Source organism: Chlorocebus sabaeus, chromosome 24, assembly GCF_047675955.1.
Source record: "Chlorocebus sabaeus isolate Y175 chromosome 24, mChlSab1.0.hap1, whole genome shotgun sequence".
Lineage (NCBI taxonomy): Eukaryota > Metazoa > Chordata > Mammalia > Primates > Cercopithecidae > Chlorocebus > Chlorocebus sabaeus.
Window position 1 is genome coordinate 27591519 of NC_132927.1, and position 12044 is coordinate 27603562.

The 12044-nt window shown below is 38.8% G+C and overlaps 1 protein-coding gene across 9 annotated transcripts in view; it reads right to left on the reverse strand.

Annotated features, from left to right (window-relative positions):
* TRIM9 (tripartite motif containing 9) overlaps positions 1-12044 on the reverse strand; it is a 267774-nt gene that overhangs the window by 130350 nt on the left and 125380 nt on the right. For 8 of the 9 annotated variants that reach the window (XM_007986676.3, XM_007986673.3, XM_007986675.3 and 5 more), the window contains one exon: positions 4485-4560. The exons of the other annotated variant lie outside the window; for it this stretch is intronic. The gene's annotated coding sequence lies outside the window, so the exon portion shown is untranslated. The remainder of the gene's footprint in view (positions 1-4484; positions 4561-12044) is intronic. 9 annotated transcript variants of the gene reach the window in all.

The following is a 12044-nucleotide window of genomic DNA, read 5'->3' on the forward strand; positions in this document are numbered from 1 at the left end:
ATGACTCAATAGCATTAAGATATTTGTTCTTTCCAACTTGATCTATAGATTCAATGCAATCACGACCAAAATCCCAGCAAGTTGTTTTGTGGATATCAACAAATGGATTCTAAAGTTTATATGGAAAGTCAACACAGAATAGTCAACAAAATGTTGAAGAACTGACAAAGTTGGAGAACTGACACTACTGACTTTAAGACCTACTACCAAGCTACAGTAATCAAGACCATGTAGTATTGGCAATGAATAGACAAGTCAATCAATGGAAAAGAATAGAGAGTCTAAAAATAGACCCACACAAACAGAATCAACAGATTTTTTACAAAGAAGCAAAGTCAGTTCAATGAAGAAAAGACAGTCTTTTCAGTAATTGATGATGGAACAGCTAGATATTCGATGCAAAAAAAAAAAAAAAATGAATACAGACAGACTTTACACCTTTCACAAGAGTTAACTCAAAATGGATCATAGATCTAAATACAAAATGCGGAACTCTAAAATTTCTAGAGGGCAATGTAGGAGAAAATCTTGGTGACCTTAGCTTTGGTGATGAGTTTTTACATATAACACCAAATGCATGACCCATGAAGAAACATTGATAAGCAGGACTTCATTAAAATTAAAAACTTCTGCTTTTTGAAAGACACTGTTATGAGAATGAAAAGACAAACCACAGACTGAGAGGAAATATTTGTAAAACTCATATCCAATAAAGGACTTACATCCAAAAATACAGAAGGGACTCTAAAAAATTAGAAAAAAAATAAAAATGGGCAAAAGATCTTAATGGAAATACTGTAAAAAATAAATAATATATTTTCATATGCTTAGCAATATATGTCATTAAGAAACTGCAAATTAAAACAACAGTGAAGTACCACAACACACCTATTAGAATGGTTAAAATCCCAAACATTGACAACTCCAATTGCTGGTCTAGCAATTATGCTCCTTGATATTTACTCAAATGAGTTGAAAACCTATATCCACACAAAAAGCTGCACATAAATTGTTCTTGTCCATTTTGGGCTGCTGTAATCAAATACCATAAACTGGGTAGCTTATAAACAAGAAAAATTCATTTCTCACAGTTCTTGAAGCTGGGAAGTCAAAGTCCAAGATCAGGTTGCCAGTCTATTTGGTGACTAGTGAGAATCTGCTTTCTGGCTGACAACATGTTCTAGCTGTGTTCTCACACGGTAGAAGGGGTAAACAAGGTCTCTAGGGGTCTCTCTCTTTTTTTTTTTTTTTGAGACAGAGTTTTGCTCTTGTTGCCTAGGCTGGAGTGCAGTGGCACCATCTTGGCTCACTGCAACCTCCACCTCCCGGGTTCAAGCCATTCTCCTGCCTCAGGCTCCTGAGTAGTTGGGATTACAGGCACCTGTCACCATGCTCAAGACAGGGTTTTGCCATATTGGGCAGGCTGGTCTCGAACTCCTGACCTCAGGTGATCCACCCACCTCAGCCTCCCAAAGTGCTGAGATTATAGGTGTGAGCCACTGAGCCTGGCCTTAGCTTTTCCTTTTATGAGTTGTATGAGGCCCTGCGTAACTTGCCTTGCCTCCGTAGGCCTTAATTTATCCTTCTATAAGATGGGGATAAACATGGTTTCATTTTCTTGGATTTGTTAGGAAAAGCTAAACATGGTTTCATTTTCTTGGATTTGTTAGGAAAAGCTGGGATTAATGCATATAAAGTTTGTCTAGCTAAAGTCTTGTCAATATTGTAAATCTTGTTTCAAAAATCCAACTCTTAGTTTTGTTGATTTTTGTATTGTTTTTCTATTCTCTATATTGTTTATATATGTTCTAATATTTATTATTTCTTTCCTTCTGCTAACTTTGGGTTTAGTTTGCTCTTCTTTTTCTAGTTCTTTGAGATGTAATGTTAGGCTTTTGATTTGAGCTCATTTTTCTTTTTTAATGTAGGATTTTTCTACTACTAATTTTCCTCTAGTACAGCTTTATTGCATCCAGTAAGTTTTGACATGTGTTTTTATCTTCATTTGTCTAAAATTATTTTCTAATTTTCTTTGTGATTTATTATGTGACTCACTGGTTGTTCAAGAGTGTATTGTTTAGTTTCAAGTTATTTGTGAAATTTTCAGTTTTCCTTTTGCTATTATTTCTAGTTAGATGAAACTAGATACGGTAGTTGGAAAAGATACTTGGTATCATTTCAGTCTTCCAAATTAAGATTTCTTTTGTGATTTAACACATTATTTCTTCTGGGAAATGTTCTGTATGTGCTTAAAAAGAATGAGTATGCTGCTGTTCTGTGCGTAATTCTGTATATCCATTAGGTCTATTTGGTCTATAATGTTAAATCCACTATTTTCTAACTGATATTCTTTCTGGATGTTCTATTCATCATTGATAGTGGAGTTATTGAAGTCCCCTACTATTACTGTATTGCTATTTGTCCCTTCAGAACTCCCAGTGTTTGCATTATGTATTTTGGTGCTCTAATGCTGTGAGAACTGACCTTTTTATCCTTATAAAAACATTTCTTTGTTTATTGTGAATTTGTGAATAAATATTGTGAATAAATATTTCTTTGTATGTTGTGACTTTTTGACTTAAAGTCTATTTTGTGTCATATAAGGATAGTCAGCCTGTTTTTTTGGTTTATGACTTGAATATATTTTCCCTTCCATTCACTATTAGCCTATGTGTGACCTTAAGTCTAAAATGGGTCTCGTGTAGGCAACGTATAGTTGAGTCTTGATTTCTATTCATTTAGCCACTCTATGTCTTTTGATTGAGGAGTTTAATACATTTACATTTCAAGTAATTATTGACAGGGAAGAACATACTATTGCTATTTTGTTATGCTTTCCTGAGTTGTAATTATTTTCTCCTTTTCCTTTCTTGCTGTTTTCTTTTTTGGGTCATTGATTGTTTTGTAGTGATATATTTTAATTTCTTTCTCTTTTTCTTTTGTGTATCTTCTATAGGTATTTTCTTTGTGGTTACTATAGGCTTACATAAAACATCTTATATTCTTTTTTCTTTTTACTCTTCTAATTCAGTAATTTCAAATAACCTGTCTTTACAGACAATTTCTTCTGCCTGAAGAAACCTGCCATTGGACCGGTGTAGTGATTTTTTTCAACTTAGTTACTGTACTTTTCAGCTCCAAAATTTGTTTCATTCATTCTCTCTCTCTCTCTCTCAAAGTTTATACCTCTTTGTTGATATTTTCATTTTGTTCATACATTGTTTACCTGATTTCATTCAATTGTGTTCTATTTAATATGGCTATTTTGAATTCTTTGTCACATAATTTACAGATCTCTATTTCCCTATAGTCAGTTTCTGGAGATTAATTTAGTTCCTTTATTTGGGCCATGTTTCCCTGTTTTTCATAAGCTTGTGATTTTTTTTTTTTTTTTTTTTTTCGAGACAGAGTCTTGCTCTATCACCCAGGCTGGAGTGCTATGGCATGATCTCGGCTCACTGCACCCACTGCCTCCCAGGTTCAAGCAATTCTCCTGCCTCAGCCTCCCGAGTAACTGGGATTACAGGCACCTGCCACCATGCCTGGCTAATTTTTGTATTTTTAGTAGAGATAGGGTTTCATCATATTGGCCAAGCTGGGTCTCAAACCCTTGACCTCAAGTGCTCTGCCCACTTCAGCCTCCCAAAGTGCTGGGATTACAGGCGTGAGCCACTATGCCTGGCTGCTTGTGATTTTTTTTTTTTTCCTTGAGATTTGGGAGTTTAAAAAACCAGCTACTTCTCTTTACCTTTTTTGAGTACCTTCAAGAGAAGGGGGAGATTGTCACCAATCAGCCTGGATCAGAATTCTGAGAGGCTCTCAATCTTTTTCTGGAGATGTGTCTTCTCTAGACTTGTGCATATAATTTCCCAGTTACAGAGGTTTGTGAATTTCTTTTTCAGGAGCTTGTAATCTCTTGCTATCTCTGGTGCCTCTCTGTTGTACTGAAGCTTATTGGTGCTGCAACAAGTTGCTAAGCTCTCCTTTGCTCTCTGTAGCTCTCAGACATCCAAAGTATGCTATTTCTTTCACCACTCTGAGCCAGGTGAGACAGAAACCAGTCCCTCAGGCAGCCCCCACACCCTCTGCAAGATGGAAAATTAGATGCACATTCCACACTTCTCTTTCAAGCCAAGAACTGAGTATCATCTCCTGATGGCACTGAGCTGTGCTGGCTTCTGACTGTGGTGCTGCAGATTCGCTCATGCTCCAGCAAAGGAAGCCACTTTTATTCTCTCAGTTCTATTTTATTCTCTGAGCTCCTAGGTATCTAGAGTATGCAGGTTTCATCAGGACTAAGTTAGGCAAGAAAGAAACCAGTCCCTTGACCAGCTTCTGAAAAGCTGGAACATTGTATGCATGTTCCACTCCCATATTCTCTTTCTCTCCTGAGGAGAAACCACAAATTGGACACTTTCTCCCAACTGTGCTGGGCTATGTCAAATTGGGTGAGGGGTAATTGCAGGTAGAAGGCAATGGCTTACCTTCATTTCAATGCAGCTGTTCTCAGCTTTGTGATCACCTGGGGTACTCTGACTTCTTAAACAGTTCTTGGAGTTCCTGTAAAGACATTTTGGACTGTACATTCTTGTTAAGTCTCTTAACAAGGGTGTTACAACTGGAGCCTCCTACTCCACCATCTTGCTGATATCACCCTTCTTTTTTTTTTTTTTTTTTTTTTTTTCCCCGAGACAGAGTCTCGCTCTGTCGCCCACGCTGGAGTGCAGTGGTGCAATCTGGGCTCACTACAACCTCCGCCTCCTGGATTCAAGCTATTCTCCTGCCTCAGCCTCCCGAGTAGCTGGAACTATAGGTGCTCGCCACCATGCCCAGCTAATTTTTGTATTTTTAGTAGAGACAGGGTTTCACCATATTGGCCAGGCTGGTCTCGAACTCCTGACCTTGTGATCCACCCACCTCAGCCTCCCAAAGTGCTGGAATTACAGACGTGAGCCACTGTACCCGGCCCACCCTTCCATTTTTCAATAGAATTCAGTTTATTGTATTTCTAGCATGTATCATATAATTTCCCATTTTAAACTTTAAAAACATTTTTGGACATCACAGGATATATAACAAGAGTGCCTGTGTTCATTCAGGACTGTATAATATATAGAAAATATTCCTATTCATTATCTAACCTGTTACAATGTGGGAGGTAATCAATGCAGGCATCTTAGTTTTACAGGTGTAAAAATCTTATGACTTCTCTAAAGTTACATAGTAAGAAGCAGAGCCAGGTCCAAACCAGGACTTTTGACATGCAGTCCAGTTCTCTTTCTACTACACCGAGCTAGCAGAAAAGCAAGAATACTTTTTTTTTTTTTTTTTTTTTTTTTTTTTTTTTTTTTTAAAGAAGGAGTCTCACTCTGTTGCCAGGCTGGAGTGCAGTGGTGTGATCTCAGCTTACTGCAACCTCTGCCTCCCAGGTTCAGGTGATCCTCGTGCCTCAGTCTCCCGAGTACGTGGGACTACAGGTGCCTGCCACCATGCCGGGCTAATTTTTTGTATTTTTAGTAGAGACGAAGTTTCACTATGTTAGCCAGACTGGTCTCAATCTCCTGACCTCGTGATTCGCTCGCCTAGGCCTCCCAAAGTGCTGGGATTATAGACATGAGCCACCGTGCCCGGCCTAAAATTATTATTTTTTAATGGTAAAAAAAAAAGTTCATGAGAGAAAGAATAAGGTAAGAGAATTTGTAAATATCCTGGACTTGAATATAAAGATTTATTATTTATTTATTTATTTTTGAGATGGAAGTCTTGCTCTGTCACCCGGGCTGGAGTGCAGTGGCACAATACTGGCTCACTGCAGCCTCAACCTCCTAGGCTCAAGGGATCCCACCTCAGCCTCCCACGTAGCTTAGACTACAGGCATTTGACACCAGGCCTAGCTAGTTCTTTGTATTTTTTGTAGAGACAAAGTATCCCTATATTGCCTAGGCTGGTCTAAAACTCCTAGGCTCAACTCATCTTCTTTCCTTGGCCTCCCAAAGTGCTAGGGTTACAGGCATGAGCCTAAAGATCTTGAATGGACTGATTCTTTTAACTTGGCCATTCCTTAAACAGAGAAAGCACCGATTATGCTTCTAAAACTAGATTTCTCATAATCATATGAGCTGAATAATCTTGTGCAAGTCCTATATCTTTTGGGTCTTAAGTTTCCAAGTCTTAAGAGTACCTTGATGGTTCCTCAGGTCCCTTGAAGTTTTGTCAATCTCTGACTTTAGTACGCACATTGTATTTCTGGGAATGAGGAGGAAGAGGAAGAGGAGAAGGAGGAAAATGAAGGAATGAAGAGGGAGGAGGAGGACAAGGAAGAAGAGGAGAAAGAGAATCTGCTCTGTAGTCTCCAAGGAAAAAACGTTCAGATTATTTTTCCTCCAGCCTGATGGGAATGAGGATGGGCTCTGGGGTCCACCTAGTGCTCGAAACATCTTGGGTATATTCTTGCACAGATGAATGGTCAGATTTACTTGCTAAGTGACATCTAAATAGGATAAAATAGAGTTCAAGCTCATTCAGGAGAGGAAAATTGCTAAAATATGGCTATAGTATTACTAGCCATTTTATTATCACTTTCTGTTCTTTGCTATAAATTTGTATTCAATTTGTCAAGCAGTGAATATCTATTTATGGTTAAAAATAAAACCCAAGTTTAATGTAATAAAATATTAGCTTGATAATGCAAGCAGATACAAAAAACGTTAAAATACTTTCGGTATGGTACCTAATTTTTCACTAACACTTACGTATTAGATCTCATTTGGTCCTCACTATGCTGGCAGTAAGTGACATTAAAGAAATGGAGGCTCTGACAAGTTACATACTGTGTTCAGGGTCATGCAGACAACAGTGGAGGAGCCAAATCAAATTTGTAAGATAATTTTTATTGTCATATTTTTTAGAAGCGGCATTCTACTATGTAACATTTTCTCAGCTTCAGCAATATGTATAGGTAGTTATATAGTAAAATGAAATGCCAAATTTTATGAGATGGCTAATATTTACTGTTCCATATTTCTCTTCCATGCCACTAATAAACATTATACTAGAATGCCTTTATGTAGATTTTTGGATAGTTTCATTTCATTGCTGGTTTTGGAACTCCTAGCTTTTTAAATTTTTCTAACCTTCTAATTTTACTGCTGATGAGAATCTGAATGAGAATGATCATTTTTCTTGCCCCAAATCCACAATTTAAATCTCTTTGAGTTGCTGACAGTCATCTCTTAATTAATTCACTGCTGAATTATTTTATACCACCTCAAAAATCTGGCTGTACATTTGGTTCTTAACTGTGACCCTCAATTCTCCTTGAATAATTCCTTGCACAGTATAGGTAATAAATAATTATTTATGGGTCAAACTAACATCCTCTTTTATATTCTTACAGATTCAAATTAACTGCAACATGGGGCTTTTATGCAAGTTTCTTTGTGGTTTTGAAAATAGCTGGTTCTCTGAAAGAGCAGTTCAAAACACCCAAGTAAAGATAATTATGGCCTTAATTTTTTAAAATAACACAATTCAATTTAAAAATATTTATTGCTCACTTTTTGATTGTGAGATGCATAATGAAGTCACCCTGCCCTGCCAGAATTGCTTTATTAGAGAGTATAAGACAAGCCATTTATGATCAGAGTATAAGACCACGTGTGCCAGGAAAGGGGTCCAGAGTGTGGCAGGAGTCAGAAGAGGGAAAGCACATGTGGAGGAGGTTTGCAGTCTTCATGGGTAGGATTCAAAAGAAGGAGCTGGGGAAGGGAAAATTGTCTAGTAGGGCATGCAGTAAGCAGAGAAACTGCAGCCTGGGGCGTTTGATCATGTAATGTAGTAAAGGGGCATCAGCCCTGAGTTATTATTTTGATCGTATATGGCATGAGATCATAGGGATGGTAGAAGGAGCTGGCCTTCAGGGCTGAAACATGTCTGTGAGTTTTAGCATTCTCTGACAGACTTGGAGTAACTCCTTGCCAACTAGTGAAAATCTGATATTCTCCAGGATCTAAAGAGGGAAAAGGGGCTGGATGCGGTGGCTCACACCTGTACTTTCAGCATTTTGGGAGGCCAAGGCAGGAGGATCACCTGAGGCCAGGAGTTCAAGATCATCCTGGAAAACATAGGGAGACTCCATCTTTACAAAGAATAATAATAATAAAATTGTCCAAGTATAGGTGGCACATGCTTGTGGTCCTAGCTACTTGGGAGGCTGAGGAAAGAGGATCACTTGAGCTCAGGAGGTTGGGGCTACAGTGAACTGTGATCACACCACTGCACTCCAGCCTGGGTGACAGAGCAAGATCCTGTCTCAAACAAAACCAACCCCCCCACCAAAAAAAAAAAAAAAACAAAAAAAACAAAAAAAGCCACCACGAAAACAACAACAAATATAAACAGGAAAAAATGATCTTTAACAGTATGCTTTTTAATGACTAAAATAATACACATTCATTGTTTAAAAAGACAAAACAATTTAGAATCAAGAACTAAAGTATTTTCAGTTTTTTGGTACTATCCTCTTTTGGTGAAGAGGGCAGCTGAGGTGGGGCCAGATAGCATCTATTCAGGTTACTCAAATATTGCAGTCTTCTTTGTTTGAGATCCTCCATTCCAGTTACCACATGTAGTGAAAAAAGCTTGAATACTGAGATCTGGTAGATCTGGATGTAAATCCACTAACTAGCCACATGAACATAGGTATAAATTTCATGAGGATTTTGTCTCATTTGCTACTATATTCCCAGTAACTAGAACAGTGCCAGGAACTTACCATCCTCAGATAAAGATTCCACTTAACTACATATTTAAATAATTCATTCCTTTTTTGTTTTTATGACTATTGTGTTAGTCTGTTTGCATTGCTATAAAGGAATGTCTGAGACTGGGTTATTCATAAAGAAAAGAGGTTTACTTTGGCTTATTCTTTTGCAGGCTGTACAAGAAGCATGGCACCAGCATCTGCTCCTGGTGAGGGCCTCAGGAAGCTTCCAGCCATGGCAGAAGGCAAAGGGGGAGCAGAGACATCACATGGTGACAGTGGGAGCAAGAGAGGCATGAGGAGGAGCAAGAGACAGGGGAGGAGGAGCCAGGCTCCTTTAACAACCATCTCTCACATGAACTAATAGAGTGAGAACTCATTACCATAGGGAGTGCACCAAGACATTCGTGAGGAATCCACTCCCATGACCCAAACACCTCCCACCGGGCTCCACCTCCAGCACTGGGGATCACATTTCAGCATGAGATTTGGAAGAGACAAGTATCCAAACCATAACAACTATATATTTGGCTTTTAAAAAATATGTGATTTCGTATCTGTAGAGCTAAGAACATGATGTTTGCACAACATGGCTTGGGAAAACAAACCAATATTCGCTTTGACGCTTTTTTTTTTTTTTTGAGACACAGTCCTGCTCTGTCACCCAGGCTGGAGTGCAGTGGTGTGATCTTGGCTCACTGTAACCTCTACCTCCTGAGTTAAAGCAATTCTCCTGCCCCAGCCTCCCAAGTAGCTGGGATTACAGGCTTGCACCACCACGCCTGGCTAATTTTGTATTTTTAGTAGAGACAGGGTTTCACCATGTTGGTCAGGCTGGTCTCAAACTCCTGACCCCATGATCCATCTGCCTTGGTCTCCCAAAGTGCTGGGATTACAGACATCAGCCACCGCACCCGGCCAGCTTTGATGCTTTTTGCTAGCTCAGCTGAAGCCTGCCCTGTGTGAAATGGAGACAGGGCATGGAATGAATGGTGGGATGATGCAGTGACGCGCTCCTTGGTATTTCTCTGGGAACACTAATGGGTTCACCTGTTTTCAATAACTTGACCAACAAATTCAGCTTACAGAGTGAAAACAGAATAGTTGAATGGGACCTAGTCCATAGATATAGCTCCAGTTAGAAATCTAAGTCACACAAAGGCTAGCTTCCTTTATTCAAGATAGGTAAATTTCCTATACTGGTAATTCCATAGAATTTTATAAAAATTCAATCCAGGCCAGCATGGTTGCTCATGCCTATAATCCCAGTGCTTTTAAAGGCTGAGAAGGGAGGATCACCTGAGGCCAGGAATTTGAGACCAGTGTGGGCAACATAGTGAGAGGTTTTCTCTACAAAACAAAAGAAGAAGAAGAAGAAGAAGAAGAAGAAGAAGAAGAAGAAGAAGAAGAAGAAGAAGAAGAAGAAGAAGAAGAAGAAGAAGAAGTAGTAGTAGTAGTGGAGGAAGAAGAAGAGGGGGAGGAGGAGGAGGAAAAAGAGGAGGAGGAGGAGAAGGGAGGGGGAGGGAAAGAAAAGAAAAGAAAAAGAAAGAAAAGGAAAGAAAAGAAAAGAAAAGAAAAAGAAAAGAAAAATTATCTGGGCATGGTAATCCTACCTACTTGGGAGGCTGAAACTGGACAATCACTTGAGCCCAAGAGTTTGAGGTTGCTGTAAGCTATGATCATGCCACTACATGCCAGCCTAAGACACAGAGTGACACCCTGAATATTAAAAAATTCAATCCAACAAAATGTGTACCAAGAACTATGCTAGATGCTAGGGATACAAAGGTGAATAAGAAATTTCATTTCTTATTTCATTTCAGAAATTTCATTCTGTTTTTAGATTCAGAATAGGATTTGCAAGTGACAAAGAAGATAGTGTACCGCCTTGTGCGTGTCACTTGGCTTTTGAGACTAGCTTAGATATAACATGCAAAGTGGTACTTTTAGGCTCATAACTAAATAAGCTTCTAAGTAGTAGAGGTTGGCTCAAACTCAAAAAACAAAACAAAACAAAACTCCACCAGAAATACCATTTGACCCAGCAATCCCATTACTGGGTATATACCCAAAAGATTATAAATTATTCTACAATAAAGACACATGCACATGTATGTTTTATGTTTATTGCAGCACTACTTACAATAGCAAAGACTTGGAACCAACCTAAATGCCCATAAATGATAGACTGGATAAAGAAAGTGTGATACATATACACCATGGAATACTATGCAGCCATAAAAAAGAATGAGTTCAAGTCCTTTGCAGCGACATGGATGAAGCTGGAAGCCATCATTCTCAGCAAACTAACACAGGAACAGAAAACTAAACACTGCACGTTCTCACTCATAACTGGGAGTTGAACAATGAGAACACATGGACACAGGAAGGAGAATACCACACAATAAGGCTTGTCAGGGAATGGGGGGCAAGGAGAGGGAGAGCATTAGGACAAATACCTAATGCATGCGGGGCTTAAAATCTAGGTGATGGGTTGATAGGTGCAGCAGACCACCATGGCACATATATACCTATGTAAGAAACCTGCACATTCTGCACATGTATCTCGCAACTTAAAGTAAAATTTAAAAACAAAAACAAAAACAAAAACAAAATTGGCAATGACCAATAAAAACATTTCCTCTTTGAATAAATAAATAAATAAAATCACCAACCACTGTCATATCTTAGATAGCTAGTATAACCTCTGACCCTCGAGAAAAAGTCCTGCCTCATGGTCATTGCAAGGCCCACCTCCATTGCCATTCAGAGATGATTGGCAGGAGTGTGTCCTTTCTTCTCCCCAGAGATTGACAGGGGAAACATCCATTCCTTTTAGGAGTGAGTCCACATCAGTCAGAGCTTTTAGACAGTCCAGATAGTTGATGGTACCTTTCCTAAAGTCTGGCTTATTCAGTTTTACAATACTTTTCAAAGACAGTACAGACTGGGGCCAAACTTAGTTTAAAATTTTCTTCTACTTAAAAGGGCAGACAAAGACCCAATACATTATGGAACAGAACACTGAACATCTCAACTGGAAATTTGTGCATTGTTGTTAACAATGACCAGGTACAGTTTTCCACCAAACAATAGGTGAGAATTTCTTTAGTCAGGTGATTTTCACTAAACAAAAGAAAGCTAATTTACTGATATTACCATTGCTAAGGATAAAATCCTTTCCCTTTGAAATGACACTTACCTCCATGCAAGTTCCCCATCACCTGCTTCAGGGACTGATGAAGACTCACATCATGAGCATCTGTGATTTGTCAGTGACTGC